This window comes from Moschus berezovskii, chromosome 20, assembly GCF_049115385.1.
Source record: "Moschus berezovskii isolate FMDL1 chromosome 20, NW_MosBer_1.0, whole genome shotgun sequence".
NCBI lineage: Eukaryota > Metazoa > Chordata > Mammalia > Artiodactyla > Moschidae > Moschus > Moschus berezovskii.
In genome coordinates this window covers 57,382,319-57,399,051 of record NC_142479.1, presented here as the reverse complement: position 1 = coordinate 57,399,051, position 16,733 = coordinate 57,382,319, and positions in this window count along the sequence as shown.

The following is a 16,733-nucleotide window of genomic DNA, read 5'->3' as shown; positions in this document are numbered from 1 at the left end:
GGAGGGGATGGGAGAAGGAAGAGGTGCCTGGCTGGGGGCGGTCACAGTGGCTGCCCTCATGAACATGCCGAAGGTTGCCAAATTGAGTTTAAGCCTTGGTTCCAGAACACAAAGCCTCATCTCTGGGGGCTTGACCCCTCAGAGCCCCTACCCCCAGGGCCGGCTGGCTGAGCCGCCCCAAGGGAACTGGCCCCAGAAGGGCCCGGTTGTTGGCTGCGAAGTGGCTGGGAGGGAAGTTTTAATGATACACAACACAAGACACAGGGGGGAGAGAAAGAGGCGGGTGGTGGAGGAGAGAAGGGAGGTGGGGGGGTGGAGAAAGAAAGACCTCCTGCCAGGCCTGTTGCCAGGAGACGGCTAGGCAGCCAGAATCAGCCCTGCTCTTTTCACAGTTGCCTTTAAGCAAGGAGAGAAAGCCCTGTCCATAAAGGGGGACATGTGTTGCTGGGTGTGTAAGGCTAGCCTCTGCAGTTAGGGGAGCCCCCCAGGCCCGCCCCCGCCGCTGCCTAGAGAGAGCCCCTCTCTCCCCCAGCCCTGCCCCCCGCTCCTGAGGGTTATGGATGAACAAGACTGGGCTACAGAGCAATGGAAAAGGATTCAGGAAGGCCGTGGCCTGGCCACCAAAATGCCGCAGCCACCTCTGGGGTGAAACTCACCAGCTGGGGCCCCAGGAAGTTATCAGAGCCGGCAGAGTTGGGGTGGGGGAGGCTGGGGGAATCTAACAAGGCAGGTCGTAGTATTCTGTTGGCTCAGGGTGGGCCAAGCAGTGCCTGGAGGTGTCCAGGTGTCTAGGAATCCTTAGCAGGGGACTTAGAAGGGTGGGGTAGGGGGCTGACAACTCCCCCATCCTTCACTCTGCCCCCCTGGTCCCTGTCCCCTAGTGGGAACAGCTGTTGCAGAGGATGAGATGGTTGGATGGCATCACTGATTCGATGGACATGAACTTGAGCAAACTCCAGGAGATAGTGGAGGACAGAGGAAACGGCAGGCGACAGCTCACGGGGTCCCAAAGAGTTGAACGTGACTTACAGACCGAACAAAAACAGCGGGCTGTGCCCTGGTACTCGGGGACAGTGCTTTTGCAGCCTGGTCAGCCGGTGACTGTCTCTGTTTCAATGAGGAGTCCACCACACAGCCACGCGGATGGATGGAGGGTCGGGGATTTTGGTAACACAAGGACTCCTGTGTCCCCAGCCCCAGCTGTCAATAGATGGATGTCAATCATCCGGGTTGTGCACGGTGCACTCAGCGGAGGGGCTGTCAGTAAAGGAGACCGGGGCATCCTCTGCCAGGTGTGCCTGGCAGCTGGGCTGGAGCCCTGACCACTCCTATTGGACTTGAGTGTGAGCTCCCTGGTATGAAGGCTCGTCCAACATTGTGTCCTTCTGACCCGCTGAAAACAAGCTGCCATATCTGTTGTTTCATGTAGCAGTCAGATTAGAGAAAGAGCAGTTTCTTTTCCTCCTCTGACACCCTTTAAGGTCTGAGTTCTAGTCCTGTGAGCATTTCCAACCTGCTTCAGAGCTTCAAAGTGTTAGTGCTGGAAAGATGCAGCCAGCCAGCTCACCCCAACTTCATCTGGGAAGTTCTGTTTGAACTTCAGGGGCACTGCTGGAGGTTCCCCCGGGCTCAGACACCTGTTTCCTGCCCCAGGCAGTGGGCGACCTGCATCCCTACTGCCCCCGCCCCGGCTGGCCTTTGTTGCTCAGTTGTGTCCGACTCTTTGTGATCCCATGGACTGCAGCTGGCCAGGCTCCTCTGTCCATGGGATTCTTCAGGCAAGAATACTGGTGTGGGTTCCTTTCTCCAGGGGATCTTCCTGATCCAGGGATCGAACCCAGGTCTTCTGCGTTGCAGGCAGACTCTTTATTGACTGAGCTACTGGGGAAGCCTGACCCAGGGAGTGAAAGAGGGAGTGAAATAGCTCAGCAGAGGCCATTTCTGGATAAAATGGAGAAGTCATCGCATCTTCTAAGAAATCTCTTACTCTGCATACATGTGTGAGCTGAGATATTTTCCATGCAAGCTGGTGTCCAGGAAAACAGGACTCCTGGAGGAAGCAGGTAGGGGAGGCTGTCTATCCAGGGCTCCTGTTGGGAAGGCTTGCTTTTCCTCCAACTTCTTTTGCATCTTGTTTCTGCTGAAGTATATGTTTTAACTAGTTCTGGCTTTTCTTTTCCTTTTTTTCTTTCCAAATTTTTTTTTGGCATGTGAGATCTTAGATCCCCAATTAGGGATCAAACTCCTGCCTTGGAAGTGAAGAGTCTTAACCATTGGCCCACCAGGGAAATCCCGCTAGTTCTGTTCTTTCCTGGGCCCATCCATCTGAGGCCAGGCCCCACCCCAGGGGTCAAGACTTGCTTCCAGAAGGGTCAAATACCCATGAGGTGATAACCAAAAGGGCAAACTTGCCAACGCTCAGGGAGGAGAATGAGGTGTGGGTGTGAGTAGGGGGTGGGGGTATCTTGGACAGTGGCTGGAGGGGTGGGTGGTTGCCTGAGGCCCTCTGGGGGAGGGCAGGCTGGCTGGGCAGGGAGGCAGCACAGCTCTGTTAGAGGTGGAAAGCTGGACTGTTAGGGAACTGGGAAGTTCTGCCAGACACTTAGAGATTTTTGGGGGTTTTTTGTTTTGTTTTTAAATACTCATCTGTTTATTTGGCTATGCCAGGTCTTTCGTAGTTGAGGCACACTGGATCTGGGATCTTTAGCTACAGCACATGAACTCTTAGTGGTGGCATGTGGGATCTAGTTCCCTGACCAGGGATTGAACCCAGGGGCTCCTGCATTGGGAGCTTGGAGCCTTAGCCACTGGATGACCAGGGAAGTCCCCTGGTTTCTGTTTTACAGTAGGAAGTATTGAGCGTCTCCCTGGCTTGTCAATGACTTTCCATCCCAGGGAAGGCCATGGCTCAAGGAAGCAGACACGCCTGGTGGCAGCATTGTTCTCAAGGCTGGGCACAGGTTTTGTCCTGCCTCCTGCCAACCCAGGCTGTCACACCCCTCCCTCATTCAGAGGACCCAACTTTTAGCCTGGAAAGAGTCTCCCTCTCCCCTTTCATGACCAGGCATGCTGTTCTCCCCTTATAACTCCTGGCCAGCTCCTCCCATCCCCTCACACTCTCTTACTCTGAGGCTCCTGCTTCTTTGACTTATTGGGGGAGAGTCCCTGGAAGCCCACCCGGACCCCAGAAACATCTCCCCAAATGGTCGCTGATGAACTCACATCAGCTCTGAGACAGTACTGAAGCCCCTAGATTGGCCCCTCAGCCTCCTTGTTCTCAATGTGGGGCAGAACCATGAATTAACCTCTTGGGTGCACACTCACCTCCTCCAGGAAGCCTCCCTGACTTACAGCCCTCTTTGTGCCTTGTGGCTTTTCATCAATGTTGTGATTCCTGACCCTGAGTGGCCCTTAGCAACCATAAAGATGTGTCCCCAAAGCTTGGGGCTGGTGGTCATGTGGGTTAAAAGAGAGTGGGGGTGGGGGTCGGGGACTGTCTACTAATGCAATGGAAGTAGAGGTCCAGCTGGGTTGGAAGGAAGGGAGGAGGGTCTAGATTCCCTCAGTTCCCTTCACTCTACACGGTCTGCACCCTCAGCCCCTTGACCATGAGGCTGAACCTTCACTAAACCACAGTCCTTCCCTAAAATGGTCCTGGGAAAGACCAAAGCAGAGACAAAGCCCTTCTTTCTGGGACAAGACCCTCCCTGTGGAACTCCTTAGAGGTGAGGTCCCACTTCTGAGCCTCCAGGCTACAAACGTGTTGTCTGCACGGACCCAGGACAGGGGCCTGTGAGGATGGTCTGGGTCACAGTGACACCTGCTGGGGCTTCTAGGAACAGCATCTGGGGAGTCGCAGACAATGAATGTTGGTGGGGGGGTTGGTTAAGGGCAGATAGTAACATCTCACTGCAGGCCTTGAAGTTAGCCTCAGATTGTTAACCCCTCATCTCCTTTGCAGGAACGAAGCACAGGAAGATGCACAGGCAACGGGGCCATTGGAATTCCACCTAGGGCTCCTAGGGACATGATCTGTGTTTCTCGAACGGGTGGTATTTTTTGAACTTCATTCACAGAGTCTGGTTTCTAGGGAAGAAACCAGAGGAAGTCTGAGATTGTTCTTTTCATTTCTCTGTGGAATGGAGTTTTAAGGGCAAAGGACAAGGACATGCCTTGTACATTTCTATGTTGTATCGCCTCCATAAGAGGAAGAAAAGTATGTAATACTGCCAATGTCAATGAATAAAAACAGTCCCAGTGATCGTTGTAATGTCAATCTGAAGAAACTGGGAGGAATAAAGAATATAGTGAAATGAATTAGCACAGTGCCTGACACCTGATAAACACTCATTATGTTAGGGTGATTCCTTGACAAGAGGAAACCCACAGTGGAGAGTCATCAGCCTCCCTGGTGAGCCAGGCTGGAGAGGTGCAGAGGTGCCCAGAGCACAGGGTGATGTCTTGGTTGGAAGCCCTCCACTGACCTGCCTCCTAATGCACAGGGCTCAGTAACTTCCCCCAAATAAATGAAAAGCTAGATATGCAAATAAAGAAATCCAAGGGTGGAGTTCCCTGGTGGCGCAGTGGATAAGTATCTGCCTGCCAATGCAGAAGACATGGGTTTGATCCTAGGTCTGGGAAGATCCCACATGCCTCAGAGCAACTAAGTCCATGCATTGCAACTACTGAGTCGGCAGACCCTAGAGCCAGCAAGTCAGAACTACTGAGCCTGTGTGCTGCGAACACTGAAACCCATGTGCCTAGAGCCCATGCTCTGCAACAGAGAGGCCACTGCAATAAGAAGCCCATGCACCACAAAGAAAGAGTAGCCCCGTGCTCTGCAACTAGAGAAAGCCCTCCTGCAGCAATGAAGACCCAGTACAGCCAAAAGTAAACAAACAAACAAATAAATAAGAAATCCAGGGGTAAGGATTTCAGTTTGCAAAATAACCCTTCACTCCAGAAAGAACCCAGTCAAGGACTCTTGCAAGTATTTCACATGTCATCTATTTTATCCTTACACCCCTTAACTTGGATAATCAGGCTCCACCGGTGATGACGGGGCTACAGAGAAAACCCACCCATGTAGCTAGGTGCTGATGTTCCTCCCTTGGGCAGAGTTTGGAGTATAAGTTGGGATTTCCCAATGGGAAAATTGGGGGGACAGGGCTGATGTTGGGGGCTCCACAGGCCAGACCCTGGTCTTGGTGGGTTTCATTTGCTTTCCCATCTAATTCTCTATAAAGCCCCACATGAGAGCTGGCACTGCTCTCACTTCACAGGGACACAGTCCTAGTAAGTGTGGGAACTGGGATATGCATCCAGGCCCACCTCACTCTGAAGCCACGGAGTGAGGGTTAACCCCAAAGGGCTGGGGCTGGGTACATGGAAAGGTGGTGGTGTCCCCACTGGAAATGGACACAGGAAGATTTTGGTGGGGGGATAGCTAGCTAAAATGGTCAGCAAGACTCAGTGTACCACTCACAGGGTGGAGGATGCCTGGGTATACACCATTAGGACTGCCATGTACAGCTGCTCGGGTTGTGTACTGCTAAAGGTTACTCTCTCCCCCCGCCCCCCACCTAGGAGGGCCCCATCGGCATCACAGGCATATCTGCATATTTTCTGACAGATGGGAAATGCCTAGAGGAGGAGATAGTTGTTTTTAAATCATTCATTTCATGATGATAGGCTTCATGGTGGGTAGGCGGTGCCCTGCCAGCCTATTCCACAGGTATTTGCATCATCTTTCTTGAGTCCTCCACCCAAGGGAGTGAGCAGGCACTGGGAGTGGAGGGGCATTTCCTGTCCCATCTCGTTTCTCCCAACAGTCATCAGAGGGACAACAGGGAGCAAAGCCGTCACAATACCCCTGTCCTCCTGTTTCCTTTCAGAGGTCTCTGGCTAAAGGTTCAGGCTTTTGCTCTCCTTGCTGGGGCAGGACCTCTAACTGCGGGGAGGAGGAGGGGAGCTAAGGAGAAAGAGGAAAGAGTCTGGAGTCCCATGGGTGAGCTGAAGGAAAGATACAGAGCAGGGCCTGTTTGTTTGTTTGTTTGTTTTCTCTACATCACAAATTCATTTTTAAAATAACACCAAAGGTTATTCAGGAAAAGGGAAAGGCCTTCTCTCAATAGGCTCAGTCAAGTTTGGGGGCCCTGAAACAGTTTCCTGGAGCAGTATTTGCTGTAACAAGCAAATGAGTATATCAAGCTTCAGGCTGATGCAGTACATAAAAATCTGGACATGCAAGCCAGATCATTTGTCAGGAGGTCTGTGCAGTAGAGGGGATTATCCACCACACAGAACAGCTCACAAGAGGCTGTTTCCTTTATAATGAATTTCAAATGAATTTTCATCAGTTTCTATTGTAGTTATTATTAATAATACCAGTGTTTATTGAATATTTATTCTGTTAAACATGGAACTATGTTTGTGGCTATGCTTGTAGCAGATACCCTGTCCCTATGATCACAACAAAGTAGACCTGGTCTAATTAGACCAATTAGACCTGACCCTTGGGCAGTCAGTTCACAACTGGCCACAGCCTTTGACAGGTCCCAGAAGTGTCAGTGTGGGGTCCCCTTCTCCCCTTAAGACTTACGTTAGGATACACAGCAGATGCCACTGGGCCCCAGAGCTGAATGGCCATGGCACCATGAGGGTGTCATGGCAGTCATGATGGGCCACATTCAGGCTGTACCTTCTGAGAGAAGCAGGAACCAGGAGTTAATAGAAGCAGAAAGACCTGTCTAGAAAGCGTGCAGGGGGAGGAAGCCAGCACAAGGAGGGGAATGAGAGAGGCAGACCCCAGTACCTGAGAACATCAGCCTGGTGGTGTGATTTGATTAGCCCTCATTACAGAGCCTTTTCTGTCTTCCAACAGCATCCTCCTTTCCTGTGATCCTTCCATAGACACTGTGAAGGTGGTGGGAGAGGTTTAGGCTTGGAAGGTTTGCATCTGGGAAAGAGGGTGCCTGATGGAAAGGTGAGGTCAGAGAGACCAGCCTAAGGCTCCCTGGAAGTCTGACTAATCGACTTCGTCAACGATTGAACACCTACAAAGTTCCATGCACATTTTACATGTTATCTCATTTAATCCTCACATCCTGCCAGAAGAACAACTTTATCACTGATTTTACAGTTGGGAAAATGAGAACTCTGAGAGATTTTAAGTGACCTAACCAAGGTCACCTGCTCAGAAGGAGAGCTCCAATGCGGGCACAGACATTCTGGCTGTCTAGGGCCACAGACACTGCTGGACTGCTTTGTAGTGGAAAGAAGAAAAAAAACAATATTTATCACTCAGCGAGGTGAGCCCTACACCAGGCACCTCTGGGTGGGGAGCGGCTGGGTGGGTGAGTGGAGAATTCCAAAGGAAGGAAGCTTCATCTGTGGTTCCCATGGGCTGACAAAGCCATGTCTCCAAATGTCATTTAAACTCGCGATCCTGGAGATAACACGGCTTTGGAGAAGAGAGGTCTCTGGGGCTGCAGTCCGGGAGGGTTCCTGGAGGAGATGAACTTGTGGAACGTGCAGAGACTAGAGAAGAGGAATGGGGGCTGGCCAGGCGCAGTGCACTGAGGAAGGGGTCCTCTGGGCTCAGGAAGGCGGAGCAGGAGGGGAGGGGAGATGGACGCGTCTGCGGTGTCAGGCGGGGCATCTAATTGACCCGCATCCTGCTGGCTCGCTGAGAGCCCTTGAGCAAGTCACTTCTCCTCTGAGCTTTGCATTTGCCATGTGTTAAGTGAGGAGGTGGGGGCGACTCCCCTGGGCCCTCCCTGCTCTACTCTGGGGAGAGAAAACAACCTGTCCAGAGCTGAGCAGCCTCTTGCACCCGCAGCCTCCGCGACTGGCTGCACCGGTGACCAGCAGGGGGCGCTCCTGCAGAAGGCTGGCCGCCGCGGCCGCCCTCTGCTCCGTACGCCCGGCCTTCCTTTTCTGCCCTTCCCGGTCAGCTCCGGTCACTCCTCTTCCTGCACTGCCCTTTCCCACCCCACTTTCTGGGATGAGCTGGTGGAGGAGGTTCCTGGAATCCAGATTTGGGGGCAGGCCACTTCCCTTCTCTATGCCTCCGTTTTCCGGGTTATGTGAAGAAGAGATGAGTTACTGGGTGGGAGAGGTTTCCAACCATAGCAGTCGTCCAGGATGAGTCCTGCCATTTCACACCCGGTTATCTTTCCCAGGACAGGGCATGCGGCTTTTATCAATAACCTCAGATATGCAGATGACACCACCCTTATGGCAGAAAGTGAAGAGGAACTCAAAGGTCTCTTGATGAAAGTGAAAGAGGAGAGGGAAAAGGTTGGCTTGAAGCTCAACATTCAGAAAACGAAGATCATGGCATCTGGTCCCATCATTTCATGGGAAATAGATGGAAAAACAGTGGAAATAGTGTCAGACTTTATTTTTTTGGGCTCCAAAATCACGGCAGATGCTGATTGCAGCCATGAAATTAAAAGACGCTTACTCCTTGGAAGGAAAGTTATGACCAAACTAGATAGCATATTAAAAAGCAGAGACATTACTTTGCCAACAAAGGTCGGTCTAGTCAAGGCTATGCTTTTTCCAGTGGTCATGTATAGATGTGAGAGTTGGACTGTGAAGAAATCTGATCGCTGAAGAATTGATGCTTTTGAACTGTGGTGCTGGAGAAGACTCTTGAGAGTCCCTTGGACTGCAAGGAGATCCAACCAGTCCATTCTAAAGGAGATCAACCCTGGGTGTTCATTGGAAGGACTGATGCTAAAGCTGAAACTGCAATACTTTGGCCACCTCATGCAACTAGTTGACTCAATGGAAAAGAGTCTGATGTTGGGAGGGATTGGGGGTGGGAGGAGGCGGGGACGACAGAGAATGAGGTGGCTGAATGGCATCACCAACTTGATGGACATGGGTTTGAGTGAACTCCGGGAGTTGGTGATGGACAGCGAGGCCTGGCGTGCTGTGATTCAAGGGGTCGCAAAGAGTGGGACACGACTGAGTGACTGAACTGAACTGAGGGAGAGCCAGAGCCTCCTTGCTCACCGTCAGGGCTACACTTTGCTTCAAACTTTTACTCAAAGTCCCTTTGTAAAAATGTAGAAATGACTTCTAGGTGCTGTATGGCACCTGGCACAATGAATGATGCTTGACAGGTAGTTGTGGAATGACTGGGGTTTTGAAACCATCTAGACAGGAGCTATGGTCTATCCTGTAGTCATGTACTGGTGTGAGAGTGGGACCATAAAGAAGGCTGAGTGCTGAAGAACTGATGCTTTTGAACTGTGATGCTGGAGAAGACTCTTGAGAGCCCCTTAGACAGCAAGGAGATCAAATCAGTCAATATAAAGGAAATCAACCCTGAATATTCATTGGAAAGACTGATGCTGAAGCTGAAGCTCCAATACTTTGGCCACCTGATGCGAAGAGCCGACTTATTGGAAAAGACCCTGATGCTGGAAAAGACTGATAACAGGAGAAGGGGACAGAAGGAGAAGAGGATGAGATGGTTGGATGGCATCATCGACTTGATGGACGTGAGTTTGAGCAAACTCTGGGAGACGGTGAAGAACAGGGAAGCCTGGCGTGCTGCAGTCCATGGGGTTGTAAAGAGTCGGACATGACTGAGCTGTGAGAAAGTGACAGGAGCTGCCTCTTCTGCCACATTCATTTTCATCCTCACGTTTCTAACCACTGCTGTGTGAGGAAGACAGACAGAAGTGGTATGTTTATTTTATGGATGAGGAAACCAAAGTCACAGAGGAAACCACAGACAAGGCTAACTTAGGACCCAGGGAACTTTCCATTCAACCACGGTTGTCCCATCCCTTTGCTGTCAGCAACCCCCTGTTGGAGACATGTGGTATTATTACATGCAGGCAGACACAGCCTGGTCAAGAGGAGAAATGCAGGCACGACCAGGGTGTGAAATCCAAGAGGGAGAGATGGAGATAGACCATTTCATCGGAGCTGGAGGCTAAAAATGAGATTCCAGAGTCAATAACATAAAGCAGCAAGGTTCAGCGAGTCTCAAAAGCATTTCCTATTCTAAAGTACCCAACACCCTGTCAATCTACTTCTCACTCCAAAGGTGAGCTCAGTATAGCAAAGGGATGCTCCATGGGCTCATGTGTTAGAATTATACCAACAAATGGTGGTAACACTTGATTCCTTCTCAAACATTTGTGTGGTAAATTAGATTGAATTGTGCCATTTGGAATGTGAAGAAAGATGGATTGAAAAAAGTCACTTTGTAAAATCCAGCTCAAATATTACTGCATCTCAGTGTTGCCCCAGACACACCTTCCCTGGAACAGTGAATGGATTGTCCTCTCATGTGGATCTTAGTTCCCTGACCAGTTATTGAACCCAGGCTCTCAGTAATGAAATCACAGAGCCTTAAACCCTGGATAACTAGAGAATTCCCAGCACTTTCCTCTCTTTACTGCAGCTCAGTGATGAAACACACACCCACTCCTTGGGTTCTAATCCCAAGTTTACTAGCTGAGCAGTTACTTACCTTCTCTGTGCCTCCATTTCTTCATCTATAAAATGATGTGAGGATGAAATGAGCTAATATGACTCTAGGACTTAGAACAATGCTTGGCATGCGGTAAGTACTCAATATCCAGTTTATATTTATATAGAAATGTCAAAATGTTATATGTATTTATGTACATGTCTTTCCCAACAAACTGTGCTTCTTAGAGGACAGGACCTAGTTCATCATCTCTTACTCCCAGATGCTCAAAGTTTGTTAAATTGTATAATATATAATCATGCTTTCTATGAAAAGGAAATTTTGTAGTAAAATGGAATTAGTCAGTGTGTATGTGTCTCTGTGTGCGTGCGTGTGTGTGTATGTGTGTGTGTGTAGTTAAGCCTGAGCTTACTATATCCCAGAGGTAAACAAAGAGTTGAGTCTCTCCCCAGTTTAAGGAAAGACATCTTTCTGGGCCACTGAACTATATATCAACTTTAGGAAAACGTGCTATGGTCCAGTTATCTCCTAGTCAAGACTTTGTTAACAAGCACTTCCTACCTGTGCCTATGATTGTGCAAATGTGACCAGGAGGAAGTGGGCACCATCTAGAACCATGCAAGGGACTGCATTCCTCCAGGAACCAGCTGAATATTCTGCACTTCAAAATGGGGACCCTTTCCTCTTACCCTTCACTTTCTGAAGCAAGAAGTTACTCAGATGGAAACATGCTAACAAGAATACATGAAGTGTGCCTCTGTTCAGAATCCAATCTTTAGAATGTTATTGATAGTCTATTCTGGATGATTTTTCTATTTCCTAAGAAAGTGATTCTTCTTGCCTTTCTCCTACTCTTCCTTCTTTGTTTTCTTTCTTTTGAACTGTACTAGTAGCTGTGGCTTGTCCAGAACACCTTTCTGTTATAAAACACCTGAAAGTAGAGTCTTTCATTATTGCTTTGCTGGTGGGGTGGCTCTAGAGGGGGGTACTTAGTAGTCAAAGGCAGAAAGCATGCTGCTCAGTGCTACTTGCCCAGTCATCTCACTGTGTTTTAGTGTTTTTAGAAGTGGAAGCCCAGAGGGTATGTATACTCATGGTGACCCCACTGCCCAGGCAGCTCACAAGCTTATGTGTCACCTGACAGTTCTGAGTTGATTTATGTGGACAGTGGAGCAGGCTCTTTGAAACTGGGATTGTCTATCCACATTGCCGTTTCTCTACCTACCTCTGCATTCAGCCTTCCTTGGCTAAGCTCAAACACCTTTGGGCTGGAGAAGGGCCTGGGGCGGGCAAGGGATAAGGAAGCATCTATCACCTTCCACACAACACAGCCTCCACCCAGAGCATTGTTCTGGAGCAGAGAAGGCAAGAAAGGGAGGGAGGATCAGAGACGGGAAGGTTTCAAACTGGAATTGCCACGGATGGGTGTGCTCTGCCAGCTATAGGGGGAGTTCCCCATGGAGGACCGGAGTCCTTCCTTTAGAAAAATATGTGGATGGATGACATAGGAGATGTCCAGGAATACATCCCTTGTTTTCTCACAAATATCTTTCCTGCCAAGGCTTAAAGTTTTACCATTAAAGATTTTTTTCTTGTGTCCTTGTTGCCTCTCCCTTTGAAGAAAAACTTTTTTTTCATTATAAATGTTAAATTAGAAGATTCAAAGAAGATAAAAACATTTTAACACACCCTCACAACCTCCAAAGCACTCACTTTTTAAAACAATAATCATGACCTTTATTTTGGACTGAATGGTCCAAGACCCCCACTTTTTCCTTTTGGCTGTGCTGGGTCTTCACTGCTGCACAGGCTTTTCTCTGGCTGCCACTGGTGGGGGCTACTGTCTAGTTGCAACAGGCTCCAAGGTGGTGACTTCTCTTGTGGAGCTGGGTTTTAGGGCACACAGGCTTCAGTAGTTGTGGCACGTGGGCTCAGTAGTTGAGGTTCCTGGACTCTAGAGCGTAGCCTCGGTAGTGGGATCTTCCAGGACCAAGTATTGAACCCACATTTCCTGCATTGGCAGGCGAATTCTTTACCACTGAGCCACCGGAGAAGCCTGCAAAGCACTCACTTTTTAATACATATTCTGATATGTTTCTCTCCCATCTTTTTCTGTTGTTTTCACGCATAGCTGTAGGTCCCCCCTGTGTGAGATTCTGTGACCCACTTCCCCAGTTAGCATCAGTCCTAGTTCTGTCTGATGCTCTGACAAGGTCACGTACATGCCACCAAGTACCAGTGAATTCCATGATGTTGAGGAAATTACCTACCTGTCTAAACTTCAGTGTCCTTCCTGTGGAGTGGGGACAGTGATGCTCTGTGTGATAACTCATGGCACCCTGGAGCCAAATCAGAGAGAGAGTGAGAGTTAAGGCCAGTTCAGAAGAGCACAGATAGGACGGATGGGAGTGGTCAGAACAGAACTATTTACAATGAGACCATAGCCAAGAAGGCTGGGTCACAGGGAGTGGGAGTCCAGGCAGAGGGACAAGGGAGCACTCCCACACCAGTCCTGTTGAGCCCTCCCTGGGACCAGCTCTCCTGAGCAGCCACGCCTCATGCTTCACGCCTCATGCCTCGGGCTCGGCCTGGGTGCAGGTGCCTTCCCTTGGAGCCCCCCGGGCATCACCTGACCCCACTTCCTGTTGGGTCGAGTCCATTTCCAGTGCAGCCCTGAGGGTGATCAGAGGGAGATAGCCAGCCTGGAATTCCTCATTTCCACTTGCTCACAGCCAGGTGGTGAACTCAGAGGATTGTGTGAGTGCTGGCCTCTGTCTGGGGCCCTGGGCTTGACTTGGGAGCCCTAGGGACCTGGGGCCAGACAAGGCTGAATGGCTCCTGGGGATTTGCTTCAGGAAGGGTGGTCTGGTCTGGGGGCAGGGTTGAGGGGAGGATGAAGAGATGTGGAGCTGGATTGGATACAGCCTCCGCAAGTCGTTCAGATCACTTGTTTGTGATTGCCACAGTGTGTGCGCATGTGCGTGTGCGGGGGTCGGGGGGGCAGGAGAACTGCATCCCTAAGCCATGACTGCCTTGGGCTGGCTCATGGAGACAGGTAGCTGCACGTGGATGTCTAAGAATGCTCCTCTTGCATACCTGTGTGAACGTGCAGGTCTGGGAGCAGCTGTGGGTCTGCCTAGGAATTTAGACAGCCATGGGGGAGGTGTGGGGGGAGTCTGTGTCACTGAATGCCTGGACTTGAGTTGTAGAGTGTCAAGGGGTATGTGTGTGTGGGTGTGTGATGGGGCATGTGTCTGGCTATGGGAAGGAGTGTGTCTGTGAACATGCATTGTGTCAGAACAGCACAATCTATTATTTCTATCTCTGCAGCCCCATAAAAAGGCCAACAGGCCCGAGATACAAGCTGGCAACAACACATATTACCTGAGCACCTACTATGTGCTGGGCCCTGTGCCAGGCCCTGGAGACATAGAAAGAAATAAAACTCAGGGCCTCCACCTGTCCCTGCCTTGAGGTGCTCCCAGGGCAGAGGGTGAGGTGGGAGGAACAAATCATTATGGTCAAGGATCTAAGTCCCGAGGGCTGCCCTATGTGCCCTTCCTGAGGGTTCCCACAATATCCCAACTGTGGAGATGATCTGTTTTCACTGCCATCTCCTCCTCCAGACTAGAGCCCTGTAATACTCTGTAAGGATGAATTATGCCAAGACCCCTGTGAGTCGGGGTGTCTGGGTGGCCCTCAGCCAGCCATGACCAATAATGAGCCGCAACCAGTGCGACAGTCTCACTAGGCTGGGCTTAACTCTTGCTTCCACTACTTACAGCTGGGTCACATGTACCAGCTACTTAAGTTTCCTGAGCCTCAGTTAACTCATCTGTGCAATGGGTATAATGGTGGCTCACTAACCTCACAGGAGGCCTGAGACTTCAGTGAGACATGTGCTGGGCCCAAGCATGGCATCCTAAGCACTGACTGGTGGAGGCTCAAGAATTTTCTTCTGAGTCTGGGATTAGCAGATGCAAACTATTACATACAGAATGGATAAACAAGGTCCTACTGATTAGTACAGATGGGCTTCCCAGATGGCAATAGTAGTAAGACTCACCTGCCAATGCAGGAGACAGGAGACTTGGTTTCGATCCCTGAGTTGGGAAGATCCCAAGGAGAAGGAAATAGCAACCCATTCCAATATTCTTGCCTGGAGAATCTCATGGACAGAGGAGCCTAACAGTCTACAGTCCATAGGGTTGCCAAGAATCAGACACGCCTGAAGTGACTTAGCATGTACATATAGTTCAGGGAACTATATTCAGTATCCTGTGATAAACCATCATGGAAAGAATATGAAAAAGAATGTACATGTTTCTAGAACTGAATAACTTTGCTGTGCAGTAGAAATTAATGCAACATTGTAAATCAACTATACTTCAATAAAACATTTTTAAAAAGAGAGAGCTTCTTTTTGGATATTTCCATGTGTATCTCAGCATCCAGTCACTGATGTCCTTGGTGAATCTTTAGTATTTTCTCCAATTTCCCTGCCTTACAGCTTTAACTGTCAACAGGTAACTTTTCGGAAACATTGAAAATGTGTCACTTTGGGAGAGGATGCCTCACCCTGCCCTTGCTCCAGGCAATTGCATGCTTGTGTGTGCTTGTGTATATATGGCGGGGGCCCATGGGCATAAGGACAGGAGGGGCAGCTGGGGCAGCTCCCTCCTCATCTGCCTGAACTCAGGTGCCCACTGGGGTGGTTGGAGCCTGGTGGGGGTCCTTCTTCCTGATTCACACTGGTCCAGCTTGAGCTTCATTGAGCCTTGTTCAAGGTCTTACCAGTGGTATGCTGGAGCCAGTTCCAACTGGTTTGCACAGCCACCTGAGCAAATCTCTTCCTAACTCCTTAGATCAAGGATGATGCCACATCAGTAACTTGAAATCACCCACAGTGGTAATATTTGCACCAGAGAATCAGCAAATGCTATTAGCCAGGCTCCCACCCACCTGGCAAAGCAGCACACCTTGTCTACAGTTTTAACAATCCCTGATATTGAGTGCCAGCACCTGTTGGCATTTGGCATCACTTTTTTTGTTTTGCTTTTTTGGCCACACCACACTGCTTGCAGGATCTCAGTTCCCCCACCAGGGATTGAAGCTGCGCTCTTGGCAGTCAAAGTGGGAAATCCTAACCACTGGGCCTTCAGGGAATTCCCATGGCATCACTCTTATTTGCACAAAAATCCTGTAAGCTATTTATTATTTTCCCCATTTCATATCTGAGGTTTATAATTTCCATGATTTGAATTCAGGTCTCTGCCCACACTGGACTGTATGCCTCGATACACAGATGCGATATCGCTGGCAGAGTTACTAAAGATCGTCGGTTAACCGCTGCCCTTATTGGACAGGGAAACTGAGCTCAGAGAGGCTCACTATAGCCATTAATATGGCAGTTCCCATCTTCCCCCAGTCTCCCAGCACCTTTGTGTCCACAAAGCCAAGGTCGCTGTCACCTGATGTTCTGCATACATGGTTGATTTTTTGGAAACTTTACATTCAGATCTTGACATTCAGTGTGAGTTATGTTTTGTTTTGCTCGATTTGACCCAGTATTCAATACTCTCAAAAACATATTAAACCTTGGGGTGATTTGTGTCTCTCCCTCCCAGATGGGAGCCACCTACTGCCTTGGTCACTGCACTTTCAGTGCAGGAATTGGGGTTAGACTTAAAAAAAAAAAAGAAGAAGCAAGGCAGAGCTTTATGGCCCAACACTGAACATATCCATCCCGTCTGACAGAAGTTCTGGGGTCTATGCACTTTGGAAAGTAAGTTCCTTCCCACCCTGTCCCAGGCTCTGCCTGCCCCACTGACCAAAGAACCTGGATTTTTGCTCCATGAACACCAACTAATGCTCAGTGAGGCCTCCTCCCCGACAGACTCTAGTTTAGAAACTGAGCTCCCTTATCCCGCTCCCGCTCTGACCATGGAAACTCCCGTCCCAGGACACCCTTAGCATTTTTCCTGTGTCCACAGCGGCCCTCCTTTACTGTCGTGGAGCTGGGGCAGAGGTACCCGCACCGACCGGTTGGAGAGTTGGTGAGACACGACTTCTCAGACTCCAGGCGTCTCTCTCCTTTTACGCCCCAACCCCTTCCTGCGGGTACCTCCACCCCGCCCGGAGAGGCAAAAGCTCCCTGGTCCCCCTTCGTATCCCCATCCTTGCCTCTCCAACCCCCGGGTCCTTCAGCCGCCCAGTCCCCTGACCCGCACTACATCAGGTGAGCTCTCACCTGGGGAGGGTGGGCAGGGGGCTG